Here is a 19118-nt window from a genome sequence, read left to right on the forward strand (position 1 = left end):
CTTTTAAAGGACAACATTTAATTGGAGCTTATTTACAAGTGCAGAGAGATTCAGTCCATTTTTGTCATGGTGTGAAGCATGGCATTATAACCAGGCAGGCATGGTGCTGGAGAAGCTGAGAGTTCTATATCTTGTTCTGAAGGCAGCTAAGAGAAGACAGACTTTGAGGAAGCTAGGAGGAAGGTCGCAAAGCCTACCCCAACAGTGACACACTTCCTCCAACAGGGCTATACCTACTCCAACAAGGCCACACCCACTCCAAAAGGCCATACCTCCTAATAGTGCTACTCCCTGGACCAAGCATATTCAGCCTGTCTGCAAGGTATGCTCATTAATCTAATAATGGCATGCATATTAGGCCATTTTCTAATATCAACCATTTTCTATTAGACTAAAACCTGCTGCATGAAATGGACTTTGACACTTAATGAGGCCAAAAACCTGGACTACATAGACAGGTCATATTCCTGTCTCCATGATCAGTAGTTGACTAACATAAAATGGACTCCGCATCTTTGAGAGTTCTGTTTTTATTTTATTTTATCTTATTTATTTTATTTTATTTTATTTTATTTTATTTTATTTTGGGTTTTCAAGACAGGGTTTCTCTATATAGCCCTGGCTGTCCTGGAACTCACTTTGTAGACCAGGCTGGCCTTGAACTCAGAAATCCATCTGCCTCTGCCTCCCAAGTGTTGGGATTAAAGGCGTGCACCACACCCAGCTTCTGTTTTTTTTTTTTTTTAAGATTTATTTATTACTTATTATATGTAAGTACACTGTAGCTGTCTTCAGACACTTCAGAAGAGGGAGTCAGATCTCGTTACGGATGGTTGTGAGCCACCATGTGGTTGCTGGGATTTGAACTCCGGACCTTCGGAAGAGCAGTCGGGTGCTCTTACCCACTGAGCCATCTCACCAGCCCCTGTTTTTATTTTTTTAAGAGAGAGAAGGAACATGAAGTTGGGTGGGTAAGGAGATGGGAAAGGATCTAGGAGAAGGTGGAGGAAGAAGAAAGAATGTGATCAAAATATATTGCATGAAATTCTCAAAGAATAAATAAAAACATTAAAAAATAAAACATGGCTAAAAAGGCATTAAAAAAACCAACAATAATAACATATAAGCAATCAAGGAAATGCAAATTAAACCTGCTTTGAGATTCCATTTCATTCCATTCAGACTCATGATCACAGCAGCTGTGTTACCTGCACCAGATGGGCCCGTTACCATCCCACCATGGATGGGAGGGAGGCTTATGAGGCCAGACCCCTGCCAAGGTACTGGCAAGTAATGGTTGCTGGAAGCAGGACAGCCATTTTCTCCAGTGATATAGTCACTAGTAACTTGTCCCTGTTCCAGAAGAAAAACAAAAAAAAAAATCCATGTTTATACACGCAACCCCAATTAAACTTAGTGAACCACGAGGAAGCAAAACGATAAAAAGTCAGGAAAAGCAGAAGGAGAAGTTTGTCTTTGCTACTTGGGTTCTTCTTTTGCTGGCATCTTGGAAAAAAAAATCCATTCCTCCGAGCCCTGTCGTTTTCTCTATGGCATTTGAAATCAAACTTCCATTCTTAGTGCGCTACATGGAGGCTCCACTTAAAGCTGTCTTTTGCTACTTTGTGGGTTCTTCTTTCTGGCACATTTCTCTACCCCTTTTCTTCTACCCTTCAAACCCCATAACATGACATAGGAGAGAAAAACAGATAGAAAGGAAAGATATCCCTGAATAAAGTCAAGGGTTTGGAAGGGGGTGATATTATCATTAGACTACTTCCCGCTGATTAGGGGTATCTAGTTCCTTGGGGCAAGTTTGATCTTGGCCATCATGATATCTAATTTCTACTTTTTATTTTTTTCTTTGCACATGAGTACTTAACAAACCATGACCAACAACAACCAACAACTCACCATACCTCTCAGGGGCCTCTCATTTATATACCCTCTGAAAATACCCAGAATTCCAAACTTCACACAATCGCAAAAACTATCTGCAGCCAGAAAAATCGCATCTCTGCTAGAGCATCAGGGACATCTCAGTCAGCTGCTGTCACAATCTGAGGCAGCCACCATATTCCACACATGGGATTCAAAAAACATGCTCTTATCATATTTCTGTTTTTTTAATAAACCAAAACTCCAAAATGGTCACTACCGGAACTTGCTGGAGAAAGGGGGTTCAAGGAGAGTGTTGGGGAGGAAGAGAGAGGATTATGAGGCTGAAAATGGCCAAAGTACATTATATACATGTATGACAATATCAAAGAAAGAAAGAAAGGAAGGAAGAAAGAAAGAAAGGAGGGAGGGAGGGAGAGAGGGAGGGAGGGAAGGAGGGAGGGAAGGAAGGAAGGAAGGAAGGAAGGAAGGAAGGAAGGAAGGAAGAAAGAAAGAAAGAGAGAGAGAGAAAGAAAGAGAGAAAGAAAGAAAAAGTGGCAATGAATGTTGTGAGAATGGAATGACAAAATCTTATCCCATGCTGGGAACTACCTTGTGCTATGTGAGCATTTGCACACATACACACACACACACACACACACACACATTTATACATACATACATGCACAGATACATACATACATGCACAGATACATACATACATACAAATACATAAACACACACACATACACACATGTGCCTAAAGGTCTGTGCTTATTCAGTACAGATGATAAAAATTATATATAAAGGATCCTTCATATTATTTAACAAAAGTTTTATAATCTAGACGGTAGTGCAATGGCAGAATTAAAATGCTTCAAAAAGTCTGTGAAAAATTTCTATCTAACTAAACTTGTCATTTAGAAGTAATAGACATTCAAGATAAACAAAACTTAAAGGAGTTCATTATCACCAGTCTAGCCTGTAAGAAATATCACAAGTGGTCTTGGTGGGATGGCCCAGTCAGTTAAGCATTTGCCTTGTGAGTCTGAAGACCTGTATCCCATCCCTGGAACCCAAGTGAGAATGCTGGGCATGGTGGTGAACAGTTGTGATCCCAACAGTAAGCAGCTAGGATTAAGAGGCAGGAATCCAGGGCTTGAGGATGGCCAGTTTCCCCTAATGGATAAGTTCCAGGTCAGTGAGAGACAAAGGAAGAAGACAGCTTCCCCAGGGTAACACTCAAAGTGTCCTTCTGATCTCCACGTGTACACACATGGATATGCACACATGCCTGCTTACAAAGGAATATTCAACATGCATGAATATGAGCACAAGTATAGGCACACACATAAACATGAACACACATGAATAGCCACATACATGCACAGATCAAGTACAGCAATGTCCATTTGGAATTACTGTTGTGTCTCTTCTCTGCACTTCTTTCCTGGCCTTCCTTGATCATTTTTGGTTGAGAGAAGCAGACCCTTGGGTTTCAGTTAACTAGTTGCAGGAGTCTAATTCTGCTGTGATAATCTTGCCTGGACCTTCCATTTTCAGATCCCCAGGATCCATCCCCATTCATGGGACTGGAGTGGAAGATTGGCAGTGGGTGGAGCTGTGTAGACAGAAACAATGTTAATACTTGTACTGGCTGGTTTTGTGTGTCAACTTGACACAAGCTGGAGTTATCACAGAGAAAGGAGCCTCCCTTGAGGAAATGCCTCCATGAGATCCAGCTGTAAGGCATTTTCTCAATTAGTGATCAAGGATGGGAGGGCCCATTGTGGGTGGTGCCATCCCTGGGCTGGTAGTCCTGGGTTCTATAGGAGAGCAAGCTGAGCAAGCCAGGGGAAGCAAGCCAGAAAGTGACATCCCTCCATGGCCTCTGCATCAGCTCCTGCTTCCTGACCTGCTTGAGTTCCAGTCCTGACTTCCTTGGTGATGAACAGCAGTATGGAAGTGTAAGCTGAATAAACCCTTTCCTCCCCAACTTGCTTCTTAGTCATGATGTTTGTGCAGGAATAGAAACCCTGACTAAGGCAACATGGTAAATGTGAAGGTCAGAAAGATGTCCAGGCGGAAATCTGTTGTTGATTATTTAGCGGAATGCAAGGTGAAGAACTGGGGATTTGAGGGAAAGCTTGGGGGAGCAAAATGGCTCTTGTTTGTTGTCAAAGGGTGTTCTCTCTAATGGCTCCTCCTTGCCTTATGAACTAGATTTTAAATAAGAAGGCGGAGATGCTGGTTTCAGGTGGTTGAACTCTAGTCACATTTTGAACAAGGAAAGAAAATAGCAGTTTCCCTGCCTCAGCCTGGGAATTCAAGTCCACCTTCTCACTGTCACTCCTGGGAGTCCTACAGGACCTGCCCCTCCCTCCTGTCCCAGAACCCTCAAAGATGGAAATTTGACACAGAAAAGTGTCTTTTTTTCAGAGTCATCATTTGTAGCCTCCCCTCCCCAGCCTGAAACCTGCTTGCTCAGGGGTGGGGCTTGCCGCTCAATCGTCCTGCCATGATTTGCTGGAGCCTGCCGCTTTGCTGTTCCGAAGCCATCACGTGTTCACCTGCAACCTTACTCCAAGATTATTTGGCGGGAATTGGGCCCCTCCCCCTCCTTCATAACTGAGTGTCAGAATAGTAAAATTGAACCTTGAGCAGAGCCTTGTCTTGGTTCCGTCTTTATCTCCAGCCGCCTAGTCCCCTCTTCTTTTCGAGGTTTCTAAGATGCCTTTCCAGACTAGAACCCAGACATGTGAGCCGCTGGCCAGACACAACAGGCAGGAGGATCATGATTTGGGGGAGAATCTGGCCTACTTGCAAAAGAGCTGCATGAGCAAGTTAGATAACACTGTGACACAAACATTACTTGGCCTGAATGTCACTCCAGAGAGTTAAATGTTAGAAAGGAGGACAAGGACATGGTTCAGTGAGTAAAGTGCTTTCTGTGCAAATGCAAGGACCAAGTTTGTGTCCTCCCAGTACCCATGTGCAGCAGCAGGTACCTATAAGCCCTGTACCCTGGAGGCCTCCAGAAATAGGAGGGTCATGCAGAAATGTTGGACAGCAAATCAGCAAATTGGCAAGTTCCAGGCAGAATGAGAGACTCTAGTTCAGAAAAGAGGTCAAGAGCAATAGAGGAAGGCATCTAAAAGCAACCTTTGCCTTTATATGCAGGCACACACAAACACACACACACACACACACACACACACACACACATGCGTACACAAAACTCGTTTTTAAATCCATTTATAATGCTAGTGATATGGTCAATAACTGACAGTTTCACTTTAAAATCATCCTCCAGCTTCATCTACGTGGGAAAAAGACAACAAGTGGTCGGAAGCATCTGTGTCCCAGCTTTTATGACTTTACAGAAGTACAAACAACATCGTGAAATTGTGACATGGACCAAGAGGACCCAGAAGCTTCCACCTTCCCAGAGCTGGGGATTTAAGTCTGCATCACCATATATGGCTTTCGAGTGGGTGCCAGGGATGAAACTCAGATCCCCACACTCGTGCAGTGAACACTTTACTGACTGAACTAGCTCCCAAGCTCTCTCCTTTCAAACTTTAAATCTCCCCACCTTACTGCCAGATCTCAACTTACACGCCCCTTGACAGCAAACCTGTGCAGAACACTTGGCCTTACCTGCAGTGGTTGCCTCCTGCTGCGGTTGGTCTGATGTGCTATTCAACAGCTAAATTCTGTAACCCGAGCTCTGGTTGCCCCAAGATGAGAGAATTTTCAAGTACACCAGCTTTTGTTGTGCAAACCTTGCTCCCCAGTTTAACTGGAATGAAAGCTAAAGCCTGTGATTGGCTATCTCTCTAAGATGTGATTAGAGAAATAGGTGGTGAGACTTCCTGAGAGGGAAAAAGGAACTCTAAAAAGAAGAGGAAGGATTTTTGAGAGGAGACATGAAGGGAGATAGACATGACTACAGGCCTGGAAGATATAGCTAGCCACATGCAGGACGGGACTAAGTGGTCGGGCTGAGCTAGTTAAGAAGAGCTTTGAAATATTAAAAGGTTTCTATGTGATTTGGGGATGGGGGAGAACTAGCTAGTCAAGGGATAACTGCTGCTGTATTATTAATTTCCAGCACTAATTAATAGAGAGAGAATATTAAATACTTTTACATCCCACTCTCTCCCAACCACAAGGCAATAGAATGAAATGTGCAGGATGCAGAATCTGAGCACCTGTGTAATTTCACATCAACTCCAAAGACAAAACCAAACCACCCTATATCCTAACTGTCAAAAAAGGGCCTATTCTCTCTCCTGGGTGTGCTTTACCCAGTTTGCTTCTGCCCATGGTAGGGGGGATTCTTTATTAAAACTTTTAACATAAATTCTAGTCTAGTAAATACTTTGTCTTGTCATTGCTGGCAAGATGCAAGAGACATTCCCTTGTCCTCAAATGTGTACAAATTCCATAGGAGCTATGAATTCACACATGCCTATGTGACTAGAGTTCAACATATACATCACACACCCTTACTTCATCCAGAAACACACATGCAACCCCCCCAAAACACTAAATATTCATACAACCAAAGAACTAGCACATATGTAAACTCCACCCCACCCTAATAACATAGATAACTTTAAAGTTCCCTCACAGTGTCTCACATTCACTAAATGCATACATCTAAACCATAGTGTTTTACAGACAAGCTACCCTGTCATCTCTCAGCCCCCTCAGCACTTGGCATCAGTCACAGACAGCATTTGGACATGCAGTACAGGAACAACACGTGAGAAAGGGTCTATGCCCAAGACAGCCCTGATGAGACATTTCAATTCTAGGTAAGATACAGCAGCAGGGGAAGGCATTTGGGAGCCCAGTCTTTCTATGTATTGGGAGTGTTGTGTCCTAGCCACTATTCTCTTGCTGTGAAGAGACACCATGACCAAGGCAACTCATAAAATAAACATTTAACTGTAGGCTTGCTTACAGTTTCAGAGATTTAGCCCATTATCAATCAACAGAGTGGGGAGGATGGCAGGGAGCATGGTGGCATGCAGGGAGTTGCTGGAACAGTTGCTGAGTTCTACATCCTGATCCATAGGCAGAGAGATAGATACCAAGCTCGGCATGGACCACTCCCAATGGAACACTTCCTCCAAATAATTTTAATATAGTAAATTTTAATTTTAATGTAGTAAATTAATAAAACTGGTTGTTTGTTTATACTATCTAATCTCTTCAATAACAACATGAAGAGATGGGGATTATTTAATCAAGCTTTATATTCATAATACTTGGGCAACCATTGATCTATCTCAATCCTCTAAACTAATCTGGCAGTATCCCCAAGCCAAAATGTTCAAGATAATTATATTTTAGTGTTGGTCTGCTTCTCTGGCCTTCAGCTGTATTTTCCCATAATGTCTCCTCTCAACACCCTTGTGGCTGAATTCCCCTTCTTCCTCCTCCCAGCAAAAACAAGGGAAACACACACACACACACACACACACACACACACACACCATCAATATCACAATAACAGGAAAAGATCACTGGCCATTAATATCACTCAACATCAATGGACTCAATTCCCCAATAGAAAGAAACAGGCTAACAGAATGGATACAGAAACAGGATTTATTATTCTGCTGCATACAAGAAACATATCACAGCAATAAAAATAGGAATTACTGCAGAGTAAAGGGCATTGGTAAAATGTTTTCCAAGCAAATGGACCTGAGCAGCAAGCTAGAGTACAGATAACACTTATCAAAGTTAAACCAAGATCATATAAACTATATAAACAGCCCTATAACCCCTAAAAAAAAGAAATAGAAGCAGTCATTAAGTCTCCCCTAAAACAAACAAACAAACAAAAAACAAAAAACAAAACAAAACAAAACAAAACAAAACAAACAAACAAAAAAAATCCCAGGGCCAGATGGTTTTAGTGCAGAATTCTATCAGATATTCAAAGAAGAGCTAATGCCAATATTTTTCAAACTATTCTACAAAATAGAAAGAGAAGGAACACTGCAAAACTCATTCTATGAGGCCACAATTGCCGTAATACCTAAACCACACAAAAACTCTATAAAGAAAGAGAACTTCTGACATATTTTTTTATGAACATTGATGTAAAAATACTCAATAAAATACTCACAAACAAAATCCAGGCACACATCAAAAACATCATCCACCATGATCAAGTAGGCTTCATTACAAGAATGCAAGGATGGTTCAATATATGAAAATTCACCAACATAATCCACCATATAAACAAACTGAAAGAAAAAACCCACATGGTCATCTCATTGGATGACAAAAAGGCCTTTGACAAAATCCAACACCCCTTCATGTTAAAAGAATTAGAGAGATCAGGGATGCAAGGCACATACCTAAGCATAATCAAAGCAATATACAGCAAGCCAATAGCCAACATCAAGCTAAATGGAGAGAAACTTAAAGCAATTCCACTAAAATCAGGGAAAATACAAGGCTGCCCACTATCTATTCAATACAGTATTTGAAGTTCTAGCCAGAGCAAAAAGACAACTAAAGGAGATTAAGGGGATACAAATGAGAAAAGGAGAAGTAAAAGTATCACTATTTCTGGGTGATATGATAATATACATAAGGAACCCCAAAAGTTCTACCAGAGAATTTATACAACTGATAAACACCTTCAGCAAAATGGCTGGATACAAAATTAACTCAAAAGAACCATTGACTTTCCTTTATACAAATGATAGATGGGCTGAGAAAGAAATTAGGAAAACAACACCTTTACAGTAGCCACAAATAATAGAAAATATATTGGTGTAACTCTAACCAAGCATGTGAAAGATCTTTATGACAAGAACTTCAAGTTCCTGAATAAAGAAATTGAAGAAGATATCAGAAGATAGAAAGATCTTCCATGCTCATGGATAGGTAGGATTAACAGTGGAATTGGAACCTTACCAAAAGTAATCTACAGATTCAATGCATCCCCATCAAAATTCTAACACAATTTCTTATAAACCTTGACAGAGAAATTCTCATTTTCATATAGAAAAATAATAAATCCAGGATATCCAAAATCAGGATATTCTGAACAATAAAAGAACTTCAGGAGGAATCACCATCCTGACCTCAGGCTGTCCCACAGAACAATAGTGATAAAAACTGCATGGTATTGGTACTAAAACAAACACACTGATCAATGGGATTGAATCAATGGCCCAAAAATAAACCCATGAACCTATGGATATTTGATTTTTGGTAAAGAAGCCAAAATCATATAATAGGAAAAAAAAAAAAAGCCTCTTCAACAAATGATGCTGGCCTAACTGGATGTCTGCATGTAGAAGAATGAAAATAGATCCATTTTTATTACCCTGCAGAAAACTCAAGTCCAAATGGATCAGGGACCTCAACAGAAGACCAGATTCACTAAGTCTCATAGCAGAGAAATTGGGAAATACCATTTCCTGAACAGAACACCAATGGCTTTAAGACCAACAATTAAAAAATAGAATCTCATAAAACTGCAAAAGTTCTGTAAGCCAAAGGACACTGTCAATAAGACAAAAATACAACCCTACAGAATGGGGAAAAATATCACTAACCCTATATCTGACAGAGTGCTAATATCCAAAATTTATAAAAAACTTAAGAAGATAAACACCAACAACCCAAATAATCCAATTTTAAAATGGGCTACAAAGCCAAACAGAAAAGTCTCAACAGAGGAATCTCGAATGGCCAAGAAGCACTTACAGAAATGTTCAGCATCCTTAGTCATCAGGAAAAGCAAATCAAAACAATTCTGAGATTCCAGCTTACAGCCATCAGAATAGCTAAGATAAAAAACTCAATTGATAGCCCATGTTAGCATGGATTTGAAGCAAGGGAAATGCTCCTCCATTGCTATGAGAGTGCAAACTTGTACAACCACTCTGGGAATCAATTTGGTTGTTCCTCAGAAAACTGGAACTAGTTCTACCTCAAGACCCAGCTATACTACTCCTTGTCATATATCCAAAAGATGCTTCACCATACCACAAAGACAGCTGCTCAACTATCTTCAGAGCAGCTTTATTCATAATAGCCAGAAACTGGAAACAACCTAGATGCTCCTCAACTGAAGAATGGATAAAGAAAATGTGGTACATCTATCTACACAATTGGAATACTGAGAGGAGAAGGGGGGAATGGGGGAAGGATTGTGGGAGGGATGACTGGGAGCAGGGCAGTGAGCAGGATGTAAAGTGAATGAGAAAGAAAGAAAGAAAGAAAGAAAGAAAGAAAGAAAGAAAGAAAGAAAGAAAGAAAAAAAGAAAAAAAGAAAGAAAGAAAGAAAGAAAGAAAGAAAGAAAGAAAGAAAGAAGGAAGGAAAGAAAGAAAGAAAGGAAGAAAGGAAGAAAGGAGGGAGGGAGGGAGGGACGGAGGGAGGGAGGGACGGAGGGAGGGAGAGAGGGAGGGAGGGAGGGAGAGAGAGAGAGAGAAAGGAAGAAAGAAAGATGAAAATTAAATTCCCCACATATTTTAATTATCAGGCTTGACACCTTGGAGCCCAGCTTCCTGTTGACCTAAGGTGCATTACATAAATAACTGAAGCCTAACCCATGAAAACTAATCCATAACTGACATAAAGGGATAGACAGTCTGAAGATAAACAACTCACACTGTAGAATTTGCTGCTTGATAAGAGTGTGAGATGCCACCCTATCCACCAGCAATGGACTCAGACAAGCAGCCCCTAAGGGGTAACAGCAAGTGACGTCCTCAATTGGAGGACTAGACAAGATTTTCACTGCCTTCTTGGTTGGACAGTCCCCTGAGGCTTACCTGCACTATAGTTCAGTAAATTCTATCTGACTGCCCATTCCCTTGGTGATTTCATTGCTGCCCACATTACTGGCTTTCCAGACACATTTTACATGGAGGTATTATATCTTATAGGAGTCAATAGATGAAGAGCTGTGTGCCGTCTCTATACAGTATGCATATGCACATAATAAAAGCAATTAAGACATACAGCCTAGACAGCAAGAGCCGTACAAAAGGAAACTGGGGGTAAACTGCAGAGAACAGAATACATTGCCTTAAGTAACACTGTTCCCATTGCTTTTGATTTTGCCCAAAGAGACTTCGCTGTCTTGGCATGAAGTTGTGTGTCCATTTTCAGGTGTACCCGTTATCTACTGCAGCAATACTGTGGACAGACATGTAATAGGCATTTACTACCACCAGTAACTGAGTGCCAGCAACTATAGGGGCCTTCTCTGAAAACTGCTCCTGCCCAACTCTGAGCTTACTCACATGATGGGGACAGTGTTGACCCTCGGCAGCCAGCCTCATGTGTCCTACTGTCAAAAACAGAATAAAAGGAGACCTTAGGTCAAGTAGGCCATAGTTCAATGGCTTCTGAGGAGGGAGTCTACACTGAAACACATGGGTTAGGCAATGATGTGGCAAGTGAGGAACTGAAGTCACTCCTGCCATACTTTCAATGAGGTATAGACTCAGCTATGTGCTCTGGGATGAAGCTACTGTGGGACACTGAGGGATAGATACCCCAAGGACAGGAGGACACCCACATTGGACACTCATTATATACTTCCTACTCAGGCAACTGTCCTCTTGCTGAGAAAACACTCTACTGTCCACTTCATGTTTTTTAGATGAGCCAGGTATGGTCTACCTGGGTTCCCTTTACCTATACCTGTATCCAGAGCTGATAAGTTCTGGGACACTCTCACAGTAGAGACCCTGAGCATCTTTGCATTCCTCAATTCTAGTCTTGTGGCACCATGGGGGTATTTGCCCCTGAAAGGATGGCTGGATAAAGTTGAAGGAAGGATGTGGACCACCAAACCCTAAACTGATGTTCCTCAATGTCCTCTGGGAAGGACAGGACTGCCAGCTTTCCATCTCTGAGGCTTAAGATAAACAGCCTAAAAACAGAAAACAATGCTTTTGGCTTAGTTTTGAAGGCTGCAGTCTGTGGTCACTTGGTCCTGTGGCACCTGTGACAGTGGTGTGGCAGAGCATTCCTGAAGAAGATCATCTAGCAGAGCAACAGTCCTCACCTTATAGCAGCCAGGAGAGAAAAACAAAGGATGGGTCCTAATAAGTCTTTCAAGACACCTCTCCAATGACCTAATTTCTTTACACATAGCTCCACCCTAAAAAGCTTCCACCAGCTCCTAATAGAGCCATTAGCTAGGCACCAAGCCTATAAAACAAGCATGAGCCCTTAGGAGACATGTAAGATCCAAAACACAAGACTCTACCAAAAGCCCCAATGGCTCACATCCATCCAACACAAAATGTGTTCTATCTTCAGGGCTCTCAGATTCTCAACAGTTTCCGTGTTGTTTAAGTCCAAGTCCAAAGTCTCCTTTGAGACACAAGGAGAACTGCTAATTAAGATACCAAACAATTGAGATTGTGTGAATTTTCCCACAAAAATACTAAACCAATGTCCTCTGATGGCATTAGCTAGTCTTTTATCTTGCAGTAATCAAGCCTTTCTTAAGTGAAATAAATTTTCTTTCCACCATGTCTTGTCTCAATTTTCCAGTTCTTTCAGGTGGCTATAGAACCTAAACTTCTCCAGTTGCACTATCTGTGGACCACTGTTAAGAAGAAAGAAAGTGTAGCCTCCCTCAGCCCTGAAGCAGGCTGATCCAGACTTTGACCTTGCTGCCACTGAGAAGGAAACTACCTAAGGTGGAGCCTTCCGACCTAGATGGCTCTTTTGTTCTGCCACCTGCCACTGTTCTCTCCAAGACACTGCTACCTGCTGAGAAGCCCCTGAGACATTCAGGAGGAACATCCTATTCTGCACATTGCCTACAGGCTGGCTCCAAACACCAAGAATGGACTGGCGGGGGATGGGCCTTCCCCTTTTATAAGTAGACTCTTGTAGTAAACTGGAGAGCCTTGAACAGAATCATGTCTTGGCTCCATTAACCTCTCGCCATCTAAGTCTCTTTCAGCCCCAGCCTGCCTCCCTGGTGTACCCGGTCCTTGTAAGCCGCAAGCTGGCATACAATAAGAAAGAAAAAGAAAGAAAGAAAGAAAGAAAGAAAGAAAGAAAGAAAGAAAGAAAGAAAGAAAGAAAGAAAGAAAGAAAGAAAGAAAGAAAGGAAGGAAGGAAGGAAGGAAGAGAAGGAAAGGGAAGGGGAAGAAGGGAGAGGAAGAAGGGAGGGGAAGAAGGGGAAGAAGGGGAGGGGGAGGAGAGGGAAGGAAAAAGAAGGTGAATGGCAATGATACAAAGGTGTTTTGTAAAATAACTGATTTTAAAGGGGAAAGAACAAAAAAATACTACGGAGGAATTGTATCAGAACAAGAGTAAAACATAGTGGAGCAAACACCAGACTATACTTTCATATCAAGCATGTGGGGCATCATACGAGCTCTCAGTGCCATGAACAGCTTTTCTGTGACAGACATGCCCAATTCTACCCAGAGGTCTGTGCTATGGCAGGCTTTGTTAGCTGCTGCTCTCAGCAGGCACTCAATGCTCCCAGCATACGTATCTTCCTGGATATTCTACTGCAGCTTCTCATGGGGACTGCTTCCAGGGACTCTGACATTGCCCAGCCTGACAGGATTTCTTCTATAATTCATCAGCACCATGAGCTCTGATACCAGTGTGAACAGGAGCTAGACAAGTTCCATCCATTACTACAGAGCCTCCAAGTGCCACAGGAGCTGAGGTCCAGAGTAACAAATCCCTGAGAAACAAGTTGGCTGTGTGGCTCTGGGAAGACAGAGTTCACTAGGGTGGGAGACCTAGTGGGGACTCTCATCCAAACACAAGCTTCCGAACCTCTAATGCGAAGGCTGTTGCTGATCCCTGGGATTCTTTCAAGGCATTTTCCACCCAGGGCAAAGCAAAGGGCATTTTCCAATGCACCAATCTGTTTAGCAAGCACACTACCCCTGATTGTAGCATTTAACTATGCCATGCTTGGTTGGCATACCACACTTAGCATGACCTAAATTGTTTCCTCTATGCCCTACCTACAAAAGGATTTGAACAGTGTGTAATAGTTCCTCTGGATATGAAGAAAACCTTAAACATGAGCTGGGGAGACAGTTCCATGGGTATAGCTCTTGCTATGCAACTGTGATGACCTTAGTCTGGGCCTAAGGAAACCCCGTAAACCTGTATGCAGCAGGTTACATGTCTGTGATCCCAGTTCTCCTATGTGGAGATGAGAGGCAGAGATGGGGAAATGTGCAGAGGCTTGTGGTCTAGTCAGCAGAAAAACACCAGGAAGATCTTATAACTCAAACAATGTAGAAGATGAATACCAACACCTAGAGTTGTATTCTGACTTCCATTCCTATACACCCTCAATCACACACACTATCTGTATATTGGCTAAATTCTGTACAGTAACTTATATACATACAACTCTCATACACATAGACACAAAATTATTTTCAGTGCCTGAATATATGCAAGTGTAACATGTTAGTCAATATTCTGTATCTGTAAAACACAAACTTCTGAGTTCAAGCCCCAAACATACCCATGCACACTGAAAACACACCATCATCAGCCAAATCTAAGGCATATGTATACACTGTGGTTTGAATGCAAATGCTTCCCATAGGCTTAGATGTTTGAACACTTGGTCCTCAATTGGTGGGTGTTGCTTAGGGAGGTCGGGAGGTTCAGCCTCATTTCAGGGAGTATGTCACTGGAGGTGGTGGACATTAAGAGTTTAGATATTATATGCCATTTCCAGTTCAGTCTCTATGGATTGTGCTTGTGGCTCAAGATGTGACTGACTGCTCAGCTTCTTGTTTCTGCTGCCGCACCACCATGCTTTGCCTCCAGGATGGTCTCTTCTCCTCCCAGAATTGTAAGCCCAAATAAACTCTCTCTTGTGCAAGTTGCCTTGGTCATGATGTTTTAAAACAGCAATGTAAAAGTAATTAATATATATATAACAAATTACCTCTTTTTCTATGAACAAATATACATATTTCATGTACTCACAGATAGAGAGAGGTATACAACTAGGTTAAATGCCCAAGACACAGAGATGTATCACCCACTTAACATTAAATTACAAACTCAAATCACCTCTCGATCCAGAATTATCTCTAGCTGCTAGAAACCATTTCCTACATCACCAATACTAACACATAACCATATTATAAATCCTAATGCAATCAATAGTTACCAAACACTTGCCTGCGCAAATATACAATCTCACTTATCCATCCAATACACGTGTTTGCTTATTTACTCTATTATACTAATTATTCTATTTACCATATATAAAAAGCATCAGAAAACATTCATTCAAAGTGACATGACCCTTTAGTGAACACACTGTTACCTAACTAATCTCCACACAAAAATCTGATCCTATATAGAAATCATAAATGCCCACAAGCCATACTAGAAAATACAAACTCTAAACCCACATACCTGCCCACCAGCATCAAACATTTATATAACACTACACATGTGCCAACATCTGCCCACAACTGTACAGTTTTGTCACCTGCAGCATGAGATGACATACTTAGGAAATCCACAAAGAAATCACTCCTCCAACTTCCAAATATAGAATCACATGAACCTGACACTACAGGTGCACATTTCCATTCTACCAACCCCCAACTGGTCACAACCTGCCTTCACATGATAAAAACACAGTAGATAAATCCTGTAGCCATCCATGACATTCCAAATATACAAATAACTTTGCATTTTCCAACAATAGTCTCCCTTTTGCATTGCCACAGAAATATGTACAGGATTCACTGACATTGCCCATATGCAATTATTTCTTGCCCAAATAGATTTCTTCCAAAATCCAAGATAAACAAAAATATTCCTACTTTCAAGGGGAAAAGATAAGATAAGATAAGATAAGATAAGGAATTCCCAGACCCAAATTACAAATACCTACCCTCAAGTACAAGGTTACAAGCATGTACTCACATTGTCTAAATACAATAAACTCTACACACGATCAAAAAATCTTAAGTCTAACTATCTAAACTGCATCACCTGCACTTGAATATACACTTTAGATTCTCCCCACTCATAATCCAAAACCACAAATCCATACATTATTCCAAATTTATATCATAAAATTATACCGAAAACACTACATATATACTCTTGAGTGTCCATGAACCCCAAGCATACTACCACATTTATACATGAGAATAATCACCGCACAATTCTCATGTCTTCCAAAATGAAAACACATTTTTTTTGCCTTCATATAGTCTCGACCTTACACACACACACACACACACACTCACAGTCACATAATTAATACAATTTAATAATAAAATCGTCTGTTATAAATTTCTTTTACTCATCTGCTTTTCACATAATGCTTTTCTTGATCATCGCCACTCTCAAAGTCCAAAGGGTCCTGACCGGATCCCAGACTGAATTTAAGAGACCAGTCATTCAGTTGTGAAAAACATCACTAACGTCAATGGCAATCAATGGCGTTACAACGAGGAGGCTGGTTGATACTTCTGCTTCCGTGGATGAGTTTTATAAGTGCAGCAAGTATGACTGTCAAAAGTTCACCCATTTTTAACATGAGACATTTATCTAATCCTTTCCAACACTTAGCAAGCTTCCTGAGAGGGTAAGCAACAGAGATGAGGCACACTTTCAAAGTTCACACCTCATTTATTAACTTCGCCCGTCTACCCCCAACACACACATCAAAAGCCAGGCACCCTATGGAATGATGGAAAGAAAGCCTGGTCTGAGCACTTGCCAATTCCAGTGGTATAAGAACTCTCAGCTTCAGCCTGGCCTCGGGAGGGCACTCAAGTCACTCGGGGCCACACTGCCTGCAAGATACTAGGAACTAACAGCCAAGAGCAGCTACAGTGGCGATTGCATGTTCAGAAGTCAGGCCTGAGTTTCCGTTACCTCTTTCTCTGTAACGGACTCTGGACGCCGCCATATTCACCAAACGTTAAGAGGCGTGCTCGCTCCAGCATCCTCCATGCTCACGCTAGCACGCTCGAGACCTCGTTGTTTATTTATCTGTCTGAGCCGAGCGGGTGGGTGCACAACGGACAGATGCAGAGAACCAGGGGAGGCAAGGAGCTCGCGCTAGAACTCCAATAGCATGCACAAAGAGGAGCTCTCAGGTGAAGCATAGAGCTTTGCGGCAGAGGAAAGAATGCACCTCGTGGGGCATCGCTGCCGCCCCCTCCCCTGCCCTGCCTCCTCACTGAACTTGTGCTGGCAAATCCTCCTTAAAACCAGGAATTACACACCCTCTACCCATGCACCTAACATCCTCACTTTGGATGGCATTTGTCTCTTTCGCACCTTCTAAATAACAGCAGGTCCCCTCCCATACTTTCTGAAAGCTTCATTAAGGAGCACTTCTCTGGAGAGGGGTGAAATTCAGACCCAGGAGACACTCTGAGACTGTTTTAACCCAGACTGCCTCTAGGGTCCCTCCTACAACATCCATTGTGTTCAGATCTCCTACTTCACAAGGAGAGCCCTGCCAATAAAGGTCGGTTCACAAACGTTTCCTGTAAAATTTGACATAATACTTTAATTGAGACTTGATAAGTCTGGTTCCCTCTAATCCTCTCTTACTTTCCCAAACCTCGGGGACAGCAGGAACTCTATTAACTCCTACTGGGGACATGAGGCTTGCATGCAGCAGCTTCTGGGGCAGCTTCCAGGATTCTTGGTTTGCATCCCCACTTGACCATTTCCTAGCAACCCTCTTGTCATAAGCAAAATGAGACCGCTGTCTCCCAGCATTCAGTACTGATCAAATGACACACAATGTTAAAATATGAGCAAGCTTTGTTTAAAGGGGTGCTACAACCAACCCCCCAACACACACACACCCACACACAGAAGGGTCCCTGCTCCTTCAGTCATGACTCTGTATCATCAGAAAATATCATAAATCAAATACAAATTAAATATTTAATTTGCCAAATCTCCAAGGACTGCACCTAGCATGATCCACCTTACACTTGCTCAGGACAAGCATTATCCTATAATGGAGCAAAATCATCTAATGCAATGTTCTCTCTATGATAGAGTATTGAATATTTCATGCTACTAAAAACTTGCAGTTGGTGTCTTTGCATCAGATAAGTCTCAAAGATGCCCAGTGTGCAAAATGTGAACAACTCACTGCATTTGTAAAACATTTGAGTCTTTTACCCTGGGCCCTCTGTCCAACATGCATTGTGACAGCATTTCCAGTCTGTGCAAATGCAAATATGATTTGTTGAGAATGTCTTTTGCTTTAGTATCTTAACATTAACAATTGTAAAATAATTTCTATTAGGTCAGAGATAGTCTTTTCCTGAAACCAGGAAACATGATTTGAAGGACATCAGCATATTAAAAAACAAAACAAAACAGGAAGATGGAAGCCTACAGTTGGTGAATCCAGTATTGTATTGGAGCTAGGAGTAAGGTGGGTGCTTGCACACAGGAGTCAGTATTGGGCAATGGTAAATGGAATTCTGACTTTGTCAAATGTACACAGGCAGTGGGTTTGGATACTTGGAAAGTCAGGGCCCTAGGAATGCTAAGCCTCTTCATCTTGGAGTGGGAGAATGTATTTCCTCTTCCTGTCTCTTACATTTAACCCTATTCCCACTGAGAGTCTCAGGAGGGCTAGTTTGTCACAAAACCCTACAAATTAGTTTTGTCATAGTGACTAGATTTTTAATTCTGTTGTCAGGAATCTGTTTGCAATAAAAGGACTCAGTACTATTGATCCAAAGAGAAGTGATTTCAGCTTTGAGTCCTGTAGGCTACATACTGTGGATGCCTTCAGGGGCTGGGGCCTCTAGCAAAAGGGGATGATAGCAGAGACTATCATGGGCAGAGGACAGACATCCTAGCACTCCACTGGTTGAACACAGAAAGACTGCTCTGTAAAGAATGATATACACAAGGCAAGAAGAGCCTCCCAACATCTTATTTTCAAATACACTGTACTCCTCTATCACTTAAACCCTCTATATTTGTCTGAATATATGTTGTAATTTGTTCAGAGTAAGTGTAAAGATTATAAAAATTAAGAGCCTACCCTCTGTCGAAGGGATGGAGACCTCAGGATGAAAGGAATTGAACAAGGTCTACTGAAGAAGGAATGAGGGAAGAGGAGTACGTGAGTTCAGGGTTCTGTGACTATGAGAAAAGAAATTAAACTTTACCTAGAGGCAAACATATCACATCCACATCCACAACCACATCCAAGAAGGGT

General features: G+C 41.7%; 1 long non-coding RNA gene across 2 annotated transcripts; it reads right to left on the minus strand.

The window, feature by feature from the left end:
* Nucleotides 1-732: 732 nt before the first annotated feature.
* On the minus strand, nucleotides 733-17165 carry Gm40946. 2 transcript variants are annotated; one of them, XR_873387.3, is made up of 3 exons: nucleotides 16790-17165; nucleotides 1209-1353; nucleotides 733-925 (listed from the first exon to the last, which is right to left on the minus strand). It is a non-coding gene; the product is annotated as a predicted gene, 40946 (long non-coding RNA). The 2 variants fall into 2 exon arrangements; XR_873386.3 differs by lacking the exon at nucleotides 733-925 and adding an exon at nucleotides 962-991 and having other exon boundaries at nucleotides 16790-17153.
* Nucleotides 17166-19118: the final 1953 nt, after the last annotated feature.

The sequence above is a fragment of the Mus musculus genome, chromosome 13, assembly GCF_000001635.26.
Source record: "Mus musculus strain C57BL/6J chromosome 13, GRCm38.p6 C57BL/6J".
Classification (NCBI taxonomy): Eukaryota; Metazoa; Chordata; class Mammalia; order Rodentia; family Muridae; genus Mus; species Mus musculus.